General features: G+C 44.6%; 1 long non-coding RNA gene across 1 annotated transcript in view; it reads left to right on the plus strand.

Annotated features, from left to right (window-relative positions):
• Positions 1-2,538: 2,538 nt before the first annotated feature.
• LOC130862409 (uncharacterized) overlaps positions 2,539-15,695 on the plus strand; it is a 40,711-nt gene continuing 27,554 nt past the window's right edge. Inside the window, exon 1 of the long non-coding RNA XR_009055634.1 lies at positions 2,539-2,718. This is a non-coding gene — a long non-coding RNA (uncharacterized LOC130862409). The remainder of the gene's footprint in view (positions 2,719-15,695) is intronic.

Here is a 15,695-nt window from a genome sequence, read left to right on the forward strand (position 1 = left end):
TTTTTTATTTAAATATATTCCTAAAAGAAAAGAAGAAGGATGGGAAGGAAATATTACAATATATCAATTAAATCTAAGTGATCCCTGGTTGTTTAAAAATCAAATATAAATGGCTGGAGAGATGGCAAGTAGTTAACAAGACCTGTTGCTCTTGCAGAAAACTGGAGTCTACATTACCACCTTGGGCAGCTGACAATAACCTTTAACTCCTACTCCATGGAACCCAAAACCCTCTTCTGGCCTTCAGCGATATGTACACACACATACACATACCAGCTGTCCTACCACCCATTATCAAACACACACACACACACACACACACACATGCACGCACATGCATGTGTACACATGCACCAGACACAATGCACAAATAATAAAATCTTTACAATAAAACATCAAAAAGTAGAAATAAAATACACACTGACAAATATATAATGGACAGGATGCATGGCTAGAATGACAAGGTAAAGGTTTCAGTAATGTACATGGGAAGGGGAAAAAGACAAGATCTCCTGAGTAAATTGGGAGCATGGGGACCATGGGAGAGGATAGAAGGGGAGGGGAGGGGAAGGGAGGGAAAAAGATGGGAGCAGAGAAAAATTTATGGCTCAATAAAAACAATCAAAAATGGGGAAAAAAGGTTTCAGTAATGAGCTGGAGATTAAGAATCCTGGCTGCAGTAGACACTGTTGATACCTCCCTTGCATCCTGTCTGCCCATGCAAGGTCACCTGCAGCTCTCACTGAGGGGACAGCCTCTCTCAGACATGTCTTTTCTATGCCCATGTTTTCTCCCTGTACCATGAAAACTTGGAAAAAACCATGGAAGTTTGGATGCGTTAACACCAGGGGCAGCTTTCAGCCATGGGGAGGTTAGGTTCCTGTGCCTTGTTTCCTCGGAGAGAGTTGCCCCGGGCCAGTGTCCTCAACAGTGCCAGGCTCCTCGCTGCTCCTTATGGCTTTTGTCTCTCTTGGCTTCTCACTTTCCCATGACTTCTGTGTTTCTTGATGTCCCTTCAAAAATGCCTGCGCCCTCCCTCTTATTTTGAGGATGACTTTCTGAAGACTGTAAGTGAGACACTAATTAACTTTAAATTTTTAATGTAGCCATGCTTGCTACTATTTAAGAGTCATTATCACAGTAACATAAATAGAATGTGTAGCCTTCAAACACATATAGAATGAAAGAAGTTTAAAAATCCTTAAAATTAATAACTATGAGAAAGGAGTGGAAAAGAATAGACAAAAGGGGGAACAAATATTATATTTTACATATCCTAAGATGACTTCGATTGTAGAGTATGCCTGATTTCTTTATGCAACCAATAAGGAAAGAAAAAGCTGTTAATTACATGAATTATAGGAAGCATTCTAATTTCAAAGATATGAAAATGTGTGTCTTATGAGTGATGAAATTTAATGGCACAAAAAAGATTATGGAAATAAATATACTCAATAATCATAATTAACAACATCAAGGAGCGAAATAATGTAGGAGATCAGACTGCTAACTGGAGCGTGCCTAGCAGATCCTCTGTTGTTCAGAAGGGATTACTATGAACACGGATGGCAGGAAGGTCACACAGGAAGAAAGAAAAGAAGATGAAAGTAAGCAAATGCAGCTGGAGCAAGCTACCACTACCGTTGTGGGGTGGGGCAGGCTCTCTCCACCGCCAAAGGCTTTTGCATAAGAAGAATGACTCCTTAATGGAGAAATTTCAGTTCATGAGAAGCTGTGATGTTATGTTCCTATGGATTATAGAAACAAAACAGCCTAAAAATATACCAAGGTAGCTGGATGTGATGGCTCATGCTCTTAACCCCAGCACTCGGGAGGCAGAGGGGTAGGTGGATCTCTGCGAGTTCAGGGCCATCCTGGTCTACAGAGCAAGTTCTAGGACAGCCAGGGATATGCACATACATATACATGAAGGAAGAGAAGAGTTAAATACAAGAAAAAAAATCTCAAATTTGCAATATATTTTATCTTAATTTTTATAGATCAAGTAAATAGAAATCCATACGCCTTTGGAAAATATTATTGTAACCATAATTTACTAAACACATATTGGAACTTCGACTCCCAAATCTAAAATATAGGCTTTCTTCAGCCACACAGAACAGTTGTAGAAATTGGGCATATGTTAAACCGGGGAATAAAATCCATAAATGCTATTTAAAAAGAAGCAGTCAATACTATACAGCGTCTCTGACTGCGGGGCAATTAAGTTAGAAAGCATAGCCAACAGAGAACATAAACACATTTGGAAATTTAAAAACAACATTCCTAAGTAGTTTGGGGGGTGTGTGGTCAAAGACAATATTGTAAGGAACATTAGAGAACATTCCATGTCAGAGAAAATAAACTGCTGTGGCAAAACTCAACAGGTGCAGAGGAAGCAGGAAGTTTAAAAATATTTATACGCTGTGTTCTCAAGGAAGCCTGAAAAATCTCTATTTGTTTGCAATTATCTCTAGGGTTTTGCTACTAGCGCAAGATGAAAATACACCTTCAGATCCCAGTGTGCCTGCACAGAGTCCAGCTGCTACCACCAGGGCATTGAAGCCCCTTCAAGAGCAAACTAAGCAGCCAAGATACTTAATCATACATGCAGATGCCAGCTACTCCAGAGACACCATCGTGCTGACATTCAGCCCGGGTGATGTTGCTACCCAGAGCACCTGCCGCCTCCGTGTCGGCCTGGAACACTCCACCCAGGTATGGTACGGTGTCAATTGTTTTTGTGAGAATAACGAGCAGGTTCTTGTTTCATGTTTCAGCAAGCTAAGGGCATATTTTGCTTTCTCAAAATAAGACAGTTTTAAAAGATTGGGTCTTTGAGGGACCTTTTAAACACACGTGAAACAAAAAAATTAATTATACACAGAGCACCAACAGCATTGGATAGTACTAAAACCAACCCCACACCACTTTCAAAGAGTTCTTAGATTTCAAATTTTAGCGCCAGTGGTAGAGTATCTCTCTCTCTCTCTCTCTCTCTCTAAGTCTGTATATGTGTAATGTCTGTATTTGTGTTCACATGTGTGGCTATATCTGTGTATGCAGGCACACATGCATGTGAAGGTCTGGCTGACTTAGGGTGTCTTCTGGCATACCTGGGGGTCTCTTGTCTCTGTCTGCTGGTTGCTGGTATTACAGGAGCGCTTCCATGGGTTCTGGGTGTGCAAACTCTGTTCTTCATACTTGCATGGCAAACCCTTCACCCACTGAGTCATTCCCAGCTTCTGCTGGTTACTCTGTCATATTGAATGACTGCTCTCATTCGACACGCTTAGAATGAGAACAATCATGCTCTATGCCTCTCTCAGGCTCCCTCCCCTCCCTGTCTTACTTATTTATTCTTTCACTCCGCCGAGGCTTCTATCACTAAAACTGCTTCTGTGAGGTTCAGTAGAATATGATTCTCAAGCAGACATCTAATTGATGTATGCATAGGATCTTGATTTCTTGGCTTTATTCATGGTCATATCCCACACAAATGGTTGACCCTCTCATAGGTCCACCCCTATCATTTTCGGATTTCTTTTCTAACATACAACCTCTGCTCTTAATATCCAGGATTAGCAAGCTTCGAGAATCCTTGTACATCAGTGTACTCCCATGGCTCGGGGCTCTGGTGGCTCGGTGACTCAGGTGGCTCAGGTAGCAGTGCTAATGACCCTTTGACTCTGCAAAGCATTTGTGGATTTATGCTAAGGCTCTTCTTCCAGAGGGTGAGTTGAGAAACCGGAATTCCACGTGGGCCCGAGACCACCCTGCAATCCTCTTAATGTTCTAAAAGTGTCCAACAGCCCACGTTCCCACCCAACTGCCTGCGCTCCCACCCAACTGCCCGCACCCCCATCCAGCAACCCGCGCCCCCACACAGCAGCCCCTGCCCCCACCCAGCAGCCCCCGCCCCCACCCAGCAGCCCCCGCCCCCACCCAGCAGCCCCCGCCCCCACCCAGCAGCCCCCGCCCCCACCCAGCAGCCCCCGCCCCCACCCAGCAGCCCCCGCCCCCACCCAGCAGCCCACACTCCCATCTCCCTTGTCTGCATTACTTCCATCTTTCGCAGGAACTCAGATGCTCACCATCCAGGAAGCATGCCTAGCCTCGCTGGTCCTGGTTCCTGCATTTGAATCAATAAGTTTCTCTTAAAACAATCCCACTTAAAATGCTCACACAAGCTCTAGTCTTATACAGTATCTTGATATTTGTCCCTCCACCCCTTGAGCTGGTATTTTGTACCTAGACTTCTACCCCAGCCACTTCACTTAGATTTCTGGCATCAATCCCCTGGCATTTAGCCTTGGGAATTGATGATGAGGTCTTCAGTCCTTTTGATTCTTGGTCCTTTGTAGAAAAAGAACACATTTTTCATCTCTGAAAGCTTTTGAAAATTTTCTTTATCCTAGAAATACTGAAATGTCACAGGTATGTATCTGAGTGTGTGTCATTTTAGAAATTCTCTCTGCTTAATATTTTATGGGCTCTTTAAACCTACAGAGTGAGATTCTTTGCTATTATTGCACAATGCTTTCCCTTCCCTCTTGAGCCACCATGTTTGACCATTCTGTCCTTCTGAGGGTTCGAGAAAAACACCTGGCCCCATTTTGCTCTCCTAAGAATATTTTTGAAAAGTGGGTTTAGTGACTTGTGGTCCTGATGGTAAGAATAGGAGATGCTCCCACCCTCCTCCACACTTTGGGCTCCAGGAGGAATGTAACACACCACAAACAGATAACAGTTCAAGTGCCATCTTGACATCTAGGATGATGCTGGGATCCAGATGCAGGAATTTCATCCTCTTCCCTTTCTACTCAGGACAAGAAACAGACTAATAAGGTGAGGGCTCTCTAGCTTCCCCACCAGGTTTCAGCCTGGCCACACTTCACGCTGAAGTACTGAGAGAGACAGGGGTCAGTGTTGGCTCTGCAGGATGGCGCCCAGGTATCCTAATAGAGGCGTTGTTCTTCTGGCCCCAGGCTTGAGGAAAGAGGCAGCAAACAGAAGCTGAGGTTCAGAGATAAGGAATGAGTCAACTGGGAGTAGAGCTGAGCTTCCCCATGGAGTAGCTTTCCAGCCCGGAGTGCAGAGCAGAGAAGCCTTGGCCCTCTCGTGTCCCCATAGGGTATAGAGTGTGCAAGCATGAACGTAGCATCGATGCTTGAGATACGACAACTGCCTGTGGGGAGGTACGCTTGGTACCTCCCAAATGGCAACTTTTTTTTTGGAGCCTGTCCTGGAACTAGCTCTTGTAGACCAGGCTGGTCTCGAACTCACAGAGATCCGCCTCCAAATGGCAACTTTTGAACAAGTAGCTCAGACATTAAAGTTATCTAATGATGGTGATTCTTTCAGGCATAGGTAACAGTGCCCCAGCGTCTCACAGATTTTCCTGGCTCATCAAACAGGGGAGGGTAGATGCTGTGGTTTTCCTGGAGAACTGCGGAAGGACACAGCTCAGTAAGTTATAAACATACTTTACAGAATCAATAGCAGACATCAGTCTGGACTGGGCTGTCAACTAGCATGAATGACAATTCCCAAAATTACTAGGTGAGACCATGAGGAGGATGAAGGACATTAGACAGCAGGAAATCCAGAAAAATGCTACTTTGTGGGACAGTGTTCACATGTAACCTTATCTCAAGCCAGTGATTGAGGCCATATCATAAATAGTATCCATTGTGTTTGATGAGGATTGAGTAACCCTATTCCCACATAGAGAACAGCGTTCATGCACACAGAGACCGGACGCAAAGAGCCTGGGTATAAAAGAGCTTCACTGCTGAGAAACTCTATCTCAAAAAACAAACAAACAAACAAACAAGAGCTTCACTGAGGTGAGGCAGAGAGCCTGCGGGTTGGTCGGGTATGGAAGCTGGCATAATTTCCAAAGCTTCCGCTAGGTGGTGGTGTTGGTCAGTCCACAAGTCAGCAAAGCGTTCCAGGGATCCTCCCTTTGGGCTGAGAGCCCTAGGTTGAGTGAGGTTTGCCAATGATAAGCTTTGCTCGATTCTCCTCTGCTTCACACCTTTATGGACAGCTAGGCGAGCACAGAATCTGCTTCCAGAACCTCTGAAGCCATTCATAGTGTCTAATTTCTTCCATCTACCACCTAAAAACAAGAGAAAGCAGCCTGGGGCCGATCAGTGGGGTCTAGGAACGCAGTTACTGCTGCGCTCCACAGCCCAGGAGATCGGGTTCAAATACATAAGTGTGGTTTTGGAAGGACCGCTCCTGCTGCAGATTGGCCACACCACCCGGCTTAAATTAAGCTTCTTAATTCTGCCATGGCAGGTTTTTGTACTCTGAACCAGGCATGGCTTCTTTGAGATGTACTCCCTGACCCACTTAGGGAGATTTGATCACTATTGACTTTCTGCCATTGCTTTACCTAATCCAAATAGTCAGGGATTTGGGTCGAAGGTGGCCTGACGGCCAGGAAGCCAGAACTGCATACGTATTCTCCCTAATCCCCTACCAGAGCAGTCAGGACTCTCTTGCTTGTGACAGAAATCCAATTAAGTATATCCTAGACAAAAAGGAAGTGCTACTGGCCTCAAGATGGTTGCCCGTACAGCTGGAGGCTTTGGATAAGCAGGATCACAGGATATTTCTGGAACATTCTTGCAGATCTCTCTATTGCTTTGAGTCCTCTGTCTCTAATAGAAGATTGTGTTTTTCTGTGGTAGGGGGCATGAATTTTGGGTACTGTGTCTGCCCTCTTTAATTTTGAAAAGTTTTCAGAATTTCATATGTGGGCACAATGTGCTTTTATTGTATCCATCCCTATCCCTCTAACTTCTCCCATCTCAAATTCATTTCCTCTTCTATAACTCTCTCTCTTTCTTCTGAGTCTGCTTAGTATCGCCCATACATGCCTGAGAGTGGAGTCGACCAGTTGAATATGAACATCCTATCGGGGGTCTTGTCCGTGAAGAAAATGCATTCCTTTCCCCTTAGCAGTTGGCAACTGCCAGCAGCTCTTCAACTAGGGGTGGGACCTTGTGAGACACCCCCCCCCCCAATACTGGAATGTTGGCTGGTGTAGTCTTCAGTAAATCTTGTGCAGGCAGGCACATTGTTCAGATTTATGGGTGCAACACCCCACCATATCTAGAGGACACTGTCTAGCAGCAATCATTCTGGTCCTCCAGCTCATACAATCTTTCTGCCCCAGTCTTCCTGTATGTTCCCTGGTCCTTGAGTCTAGAGGTTGTGTTATAGATGCCCCACCAGGGACGGGCACTCTATAGTCACGTATTCTCTGCATCTTCAACAGCTGTAGTTCTCTGCAACAGCCTCCATCTGCTGCAGAAAGACAGGTTTTGATGAGGGGTGAGGGCTGCTCTTATCAGCGGGTATAAGGACTGGTATTTAGAAGGTAGTTGGCAACTGTAACAATTTATGAACTTATCTCTTAATAGCCCATAGATAATCAGGTTTGGGCAGTGGAAGGGCTATGGGACCGGTAGCAGTGTATGTGTGTGTCCTTGCAACTTAGGTATGTAATGGACATATATGCATAATGACATATAGATATGCATATGCATAATGCAATGGCCATATGTATAAAAAAGAGAGGCAGAATTAAATCAAAGTGTCTTTCTTACCAGATAGCTCAGTGGCAGGCAACTCCCAATCTAAGGCTCTAAAGTAAGCCCAGGCTTAGGTTGGTGATCCAGGAAAGGCTTGACCCTCTAAACTCAAAGGTCACAGGCTAGGAACCACCATGTAGAAAAGGGGAGTGTAGAAGCAACCACAGGAGGAAGGGATTTGGTGAAGCCACCCATACCACTAACAACGTGAAATTGCTTGAGTCCCAGTGACAGGATCTGTGCAATGTTTCGTGAGCCCCTAATGAGCATGGCACTGCCACAATGAAAGGGACCCAGTAACCAGTAAGGTTCACCATTCAAAGCACCCCAGCGAGGTGACAGGTCCTTCTTGGTGGTGATGGGGTGAGGAAAGGGTGGATTCAGTGGTAGAAGTTTTCACTCTACATCTGCCCATGTGCAAGTTGTTAGCCAAGAGCGGAGGTTCACAGTCAAATAGGAAGGCAGGGCTGCCCAGTGGAGAGCCGAGAGGGCATTAAGAAGAAGCCCCAGGCTGGCCACTGGCACTTACCACTGAGGTTTACAAATACGTTAATGGGCTGTTCTGCTGTCGACCTTGGGAGCTTCTGAAATGGATAGAATAAGAGACCTAAATTCACAGGCACCAAACACTGATCCCTGTTGTGTTTCTCACCTGAAATCACCTTTACCCCTGCAGAAACGCCTGGTGTTCTAGAGCAGCTGAAGACAGCCGCGGGCCACAGGTAGACTGGTGTGCAGGGGCAGTGCGAGCATCTCTTCCTCACAAACACTCTTCCAATGACACTTACGGTCCACCCTCTCCCCTTTCTCTGTTGATGGGGAGGAACAGAAAAGTCTTCCTTCTTTTGGGGGGTACTAATCCCCAGTGGAAATTGGAAGCCAGAAATAACTGATTTCCTTACTTTTCCTTCATCCTGTCTGATTAAAGCCTCATTGTGATGAATCTGCCCATTCCGAGTCCCGACCCTGGGGTCCCCACTCTTCACACCTCCTACCCCCTTGATGTCCAGGAGGCTGTTGCTTGAGAACTGTATCACTAAAATGATCATTGGCTTTCTTGGCACGGGTCCAGCCAATGGGAGCTGTCGGCCGCTGCAGACACTAAGGCAGATGAAGTGGTGACCCGGGAAATTAAGGTACACAGAAGGAAGAGAAGAAGAAATCTGGGCTTGTCACATTGGAAAGCCAGTGATGACTGTCAGCGTAGCTGCTAGTCACATATTCTGGATGCACTGAAGACTGTGTTTTGTAGTCCCTTGTAGTTGGACAGGAGCATAAAACCAATCCAGGTAGTGTGTTATGAGTGGAAAGGACTAGGAGTGATGTGTTTCTATTTGAAGTGAGCACTTAATGCTGGTAAAGACTTCTCCAAAATGTTCTTTCTGGGGTTATTACCTGACAAGTTCAAAATAGTAAGTGTTTCACCAACCTGTTCCTCAGAGTGAATGCAATGAGATTACTCTAGTCAGCTCACTGTGGACGTGAAACATGAGCAAAAGTAAACCACTGGAACACCAAGAGCCAGAGTTGGCATTGGCATAACCTAGCCTGTCATTGTTGAGAAAGTATTTTTAAGACAGTAGAAGCCCAGTGAAATCACTGACTTAATTGTACATGTGCTTTTCCCTAAGCCTCTTAGAAGCTCCATGGAAACTATAGTCCCTGCCGGTGATGATACTCGGTATGCATGCCATACTCCTGTTATACATATGCGTGCATACATACTGTTCTCAACATCCTTAAGTTCTAGAGTCCAATAACTGCTTGACTTCAGTCTTTGCTCCGCGGACCCTAAATGACGTAACTGCCCAGCGTCGGTCCCACAGCCTGTTTCCTTTCTCAGTTTCCTAACAGCGTCAGAACTGTGATTCTGCTGGGGAGGCAAAAGACTCCAGGGTTGCAGTTGAGAAAGACTTTTTTTTATGAAGGAGTTGTGATATCCAAAAAACATTCCAGAAATCAAAGATTGAAGTTTTGAGTTACACTTGGCACACTGACCCCGCTGAGAGCCCTGCCCTCTCCATGTATAATGGGGTTAGCCCACAAGGACTCATTATAGCTGCAGCCTCTCTCACAAGCTAATATTCAAGGGTGAGCATCCCCTGACTTTATGAAAGACAGTTCAATGCAAGCTGAGAAATGATCCAATCTCATTTCATTTTATGATCCTAGACTGGTCCCACACTGAGACCTTAACCTTTAAAAGCAGTGTTTGACTCCTCAAATCTCCAAATGAACTCACTTGATCCACCACAGTTATACTGTAATAGTAGATGATATTCATAGGGGATTCTGGCATGTTAGTCATCCCCTCCAGTCACAGAGTTCCTCGGAGTAGAAGACATAGGAGCCAAATGGAAACCCAAACATTTCCTCCCAGTACTTACTCTTGGCCAAAGCTCTGTAGATGGTCCAGAGGTGCGGCTGCCATCTTCCAAGATGGCTCCCAGTGATACCATATTACTCTTGTTTGGTTCCCCTCCCATTTTAAACTGTGTGACCAACAAATACCTTGAGACAATTTGATGGACTGTCACTATAAAGCGATTTTATTTTATTTATGTATATGTGTGTGGTCTACACATGTGTATAAGAAGTGGGTGTTTAATCTCCTGGACCTGGACTTAAGAGGCAGTTGTGAACTGCCCAGTATGGGTGCTGGGAAGTTACCTGTGATCAGAACAGTTGAGCCATCTCCCCTGTCCCATTTATGAAAATATGTTATAAAAGATATTCAAGTTGTCTCATTTTGCTTACTTACCCTTGGGGAAGCCAATGGCTACATGTGTTGACCATCAGGGAGTGCTGTGGTGGGTCCCAGAAGGGAATAATCTGAGCCCTTTCCAATAGCCTGGGAGGAGTCAAGTCTTCCAATAACCGTGGGAATGCCTTGATGTTGATCCTCTAATCCTGAATGTTTGACAGCTTAGCTGTAACCTCCTGAGCCAGAGCCACCAAAGGAGCCACTCCCAGATTCCAGAACTCGGGGACTACACATGCGCCTGGATAGCCAGTCAGGAGAAACGGTGTTAGTTATTGCCTGTGCTCTTAAGAGGCTCAATTTCGCAGCATTGTGGCTGCTGTAGCTTGTCTTATCCAAGACTCATGTTGAAATCTAATTCCCATTATGAGCTATTAAGAGGTGGGACATTGTTGAAGTGTTCAGTGCCCTGCCTTCATGCATGGATTAATCCATTCATGCAATTAGTGGATTAATGGGTTATCTGGAGAGTAGGACTAAGGTAAAAGCCAGTTTGACTGGGTCCCTGGCACATACTCTGTCTCTTGATACATGACACCTCGTGCCACCTTAAGATGTGTCAGTGTGAAAACCATAGTCAGACATGGCCCCTTGGGCCAGCACTGTGAGCCAAAGAAAGTCTCTTTCCTTTATATTTACCCTATATGTAGCATTGTGTTATTAGCAACTGAAAACACAGTAAGACAACACGATTATGAGAAGCCAATGTCTCTCTGAATCCTGGGACCTTCTCAAACTTCTGGTGCTTAAAACTGCCCTGGTGTGACACAGTCTGCAGCCCTACCTGTGTAGCACACCGGGAGCCACAGCCCCAACCCCTAGTCAAGATGACTATCAAGTCTTTATTTTTGTTTTTTTTTAGGCATAGGAAGAAGAGGGCAGAAATGGGTAAATGATCAGGTCTGTGATCAGAAGAGGGAGAGGCTGGAGAGATGATTTAGTGATTAAGAGTATATACTGCTCTTGCAGAGAACCTGAGCTCAGTTCCCATTATCCATACTGGGCTGCTCACAGCTGCTTCTGACTCCAGTGCCTGGGGATCCAGCACTCTTCTGGCCTTCACAGATGTACAAATGTATACTCATTTGTACACACCCTTCACATACATGCAATTAAAGCAAATTTTTTAAATCTATAAAATCATTGTTTTTGTTTATGTATGTGTCTATGCTTGTATATATCCTTGGAGATAAAAGAGGAAGGTGAAGGAGAGAATGGATAGAAGACTGTAGGATGGAGAGCCTTGGCAATTCTTAAATCTCAGCAGGAGAGGGTGGAGGACATAGTTGTCAGCCCCTTCCATCACATCTAAGGTTCCATGTTGGTCTGATGGGTATGTTTTCTCACTGGAAAAATAAAGTATCCATAAACAAGAGGTGTGTTTAGAACATAGTCTCACCAGGCAGAACTGATCACTTAAGAAATGGCATGCTCTGCTGGCTCAGGGACTTATATACACAGAGTTCCCCTTAAGTGTAAACAGAGATTGCACGTTCGTTTCCCAACCACCCAGACCTGAATAATCACACAAACTATATTAAAAACAATCCTGCTTGGCTAATGCCTTAGGTATATTTCTAGATAGCTTTTATATCTTAAACTAACCCATTTCTATTAATCTATCACCACAAGGCTGCAGCCTACCTGGTAAGGTTCTGGTGTCTTTTTCCTTTGGCAGCTACATGGCATCTCCTTGACTCTGCCTACTCTCTCTATATATTACTGCTTGGATTTACCACTTGCCTTTATTCTCCCCTGCCATAGGCCAAAGCAGCTTTTTTCTTAACCAATGGTAATAAAACATTCATAGCATACCAATGGGAATCCCACATCACCTTAAGGAAGTCCCCTTCGCATGGAGCCAAACATATGGCATGGAAAACAATAATGACTATTGTTTTTATTATTTAATGTTTTACTGGTATTTTTTCAGTTGAAAGAAAAATGAGAATGTGTCACAAAGAAAGTCAATGATTCTTGGATCCCAGGAGTGGGCACGGGGGTGGGGTAAATGAAGCCAGGCATTCTTATGTTTCACTGTGACTGAACCATCTTTAAAATGTATAATCCTTATGGAAAATCAGTAAGCTTCCTTTTAAAGAAAAAAAAGGATTTTTAATTGTGAGTCTTTGTGTGTAGGTATGTGCCCATCAGGGCAATTGCCCGCAGGGGCTAGAAGAGGGCACCTGATCCAATGGAGTTCAGGCAGTTGCCAGCCACCCCATGTGGGCACTGGGCACCAAGCATGGGTCCTCTACAAGAATTGTGCATGTTCTTCCGCTGAGCCATGGCTCCGGACCCTGGTTTTCCTCTTAATGGTCTTTCTTCTTTGTATTAAAAGATGAAGTCAAAGCTCTGCTACCAACAATGAAGACCTAATTATAGTTCCTTGAGACTTTTGAGTAGATGCAGGCTTCTTAATCTTTCCCTCTAGCTGTTCTTACCCAAGACATTTTTATACAACCCTAGATGTACAAGTGTCTTGATTTGGTTTCTCTTACTGCGATAAACACCATAGCCAAAAGCAACTTGGGGAACAAAGAATTTATTTCAACTTACAGTTTATTTTGCCTCCAAATCTCTGCCTTGAAGAGAAGTTAGGCCAGGAACTCAAGGCAGAGACTTGCAGGCAAAATACATATATAAAACAGATATACAAATGAAAGATTTACTGACAAAGAATCATATGGATTTAGTTTAGTTATGGATACGCAGCATGTGTCTGAGTCTATGTTTGTACACTTGAGCTCAGGGCCTGTGCAGGTCACAAGAGGAAATGATATCCTCTGGAGTTGGAAGTTACAGGCTATTGTGAATTGCCTGGCTTGGGTGCTGGGAATAGAACTTGGGTCCTTCTGCAAGAGCAGTTTGTGCTCTTAACCACTGAGCCATCTCTCCAGATATTTAGCTCTCCTAGATATTTATTTTAAATCCAGAGATATCTGTCTGGATGTGGCAAACACTCGTACCACCCTTCCCAGCTCCTCTTCCTCTTTCCAGCTCAGTGTGTGGGAGTCTAACTTCCATCCCCCAATTCCTACTACTTTGCCTGATGACTTCCTCTTTTCCCGTCATCACTATGATGTCATAAACATGGACACCCTAGTCCCTTCCACCAATGACTCATGGGAGTTGCTACTCCCAGTCTTGACTCTTGGATGGGATAACTGCCAGGCACATTGGTTGCAGTTCTCAGAATTCTACAGTAGAATTAAGCTTCAGGGACCCATGGTGGCAAGAAATATACTCTTTACTGCTTGGTACTATCTCTTCTAATTTATTTCCTGTCCATTATTTCCTGGGATCAGGCACTTACATCTTTGTTTGGGTTCCTTGCAGACAGATGCAGAGACAAAGACGTGGGGGTTGTTTGCTTCTTGTAACTAATCCCTGTGCTATACCTCAGCTAGTTTTGCATATGTAAATTCGATGTTATTGGCTAGAGAGTGGCCTTATCTTTGATGACAGAGGTTCTGACACTCAGATCTCTGAGCTAAACACTGGTAATTGCCAATAACTCTCAGAGGAGCTCTTGAACTTTAGACTTAGGTAAAGACAAGAGTGGTTTTACAAACTGCAAACATCTTATAATGTGCAGAGTCATTTATATCTGGAACAAGTGGGCATGAATAATGTGGCTTCGCAGAGATTCTATTAAGTTTATTTTGCAAACACAGAGCAAGATACAGACACATGGGGGCAGGGCCATTGTCAATCCTTCATTTCAAGAAACCCATGTATCCTGTTGGGAAAGAACTCCTTCCTGGATAGTGTAAATGTCAGCCCCCTCTTTAGGTCCCAAAGACAAAGTCCTTCCACTAAAGGTCACCCTGGGGAAGGGAACCAGTGAATTTATTGGGCTTACTTGCCAAACTTGGGTGAGGGTCCCAGGCAGGAGCATGGCTGACCCCACAGCAGCTGCCCTGGGAAGCCTTCATCGTGGATCATGTGATTTCTTCATAGCTGCACAGATGGACATCTCCCCATTATCACCCTCAGTCTATGTACCCCAGCACCTTCCCCACACACCAGAGGCCACATGCGGTTAGGGCAGAACTGCCCACAAATGAATAGCAGTCGCTGCTACATCTCAGGTGAGGGCCCTGGGTCCCCCAAGCTCTCCTTCTTTAAGGGAATAGCAGCATCAACAAGCCCACTCCTGATGGCCTCATGCACGGTCTGATAAGAATGCTGGCTGTTTTGCTCCAAACACTGTATTCTACAACACTGTATTCTTGAAGGGTTCTCTTTCCTTTCTATGCTCTGCACTATTGGTTGATCTGTTTTGTGCTTCAGTGGGTCCGTTATCCAGTGCAGAGCTGCATCAGAACCTCTCGGTCCAGATGGACCTTGCACACACAAATGATCACAGGACAGAACACTTCATTCAGCACGACCCTCGCCCCTTCCTCTGAAGTTGTGTTATCTGTGGCTCACCATCACAGACTTATGTGCCTGGAATACAACACTTGGGGAAGCAAAGTCTCCTTTTTAATAGAAAGACAAATTCCTGATGGGCTGTCCTCCCTAGATGTCCTCCCCATGCTTCAGGAGATTAATGGACACTTCAACAAAATAAATGTCATAGGAAAAGGAACCAATGCGTGAACTCAGATATTGATCAGAATTAAGAAACTATCTTGCCCAAGTTAGAATGGCCACCCAAAACAATAAATGCTGCTTAAGATGCATAAATTGAGAATTCCTCTTTGTTGATGGGAATGTAAATTGGTGCAGCCATATGGAGAATAATGTAAAAGTTCCTTAAAAGCAAAAGGGAGAAATGAAACTAAGCCAGTGCATGCTCTAAAAACGCCTTCTGAGTATACAGTGAAAGGAAACCCAGGCAGCAATCAGCAGACCAGACACTGCTGAGGAAAGACATGGCTTGTTCTGGAGTCAAATATGGGTAGCCATGGCCTAGAAACCCAGATTTCAGTCTCCCTAAATACCATGCTCCAATGACGTAGCATTCCACAAACTCTCTATACTAACAGGATAAAGAAGTGCATAAATCAAGACACTTTCCAGACACAGTGGGGGATGAGGATATCGGGTAGGTGGGTCACAGCAAGATGGGAGAAATGTGCTATCGGCCACTGATGCTGTGTGATAGATAGCATTCTAAGATCTGTGACGGGTAGAAAATTGGGCTTTTCTTAGTCGAGTCCAAAAGTTTTTGTTTTTGTTTTTTTGTCCGTAAAGATGGTAGACCTGTTTTTCTATGTCCAGCATAGGGTGGGGTTGGGGCTTATTTTGTGGATTAGAGATAGCCCAAGATAAAAAGTATTGACCTGCAACAATCCTACATCCACATCACTAAAGTC

Source organism: Chionomys nivalis, chromosome 19 (genome assembly GCF_950005125.1).
Source record: "Chionomys nivalis chromosome 19, mChiNiv1.1, whole genome shotgun sequence".
NCBI lineage: Eukaryota > Metazoa > Chordata > Mammalia > Rodentia > Cricetidae > Chionomys > Chionomys nivalis.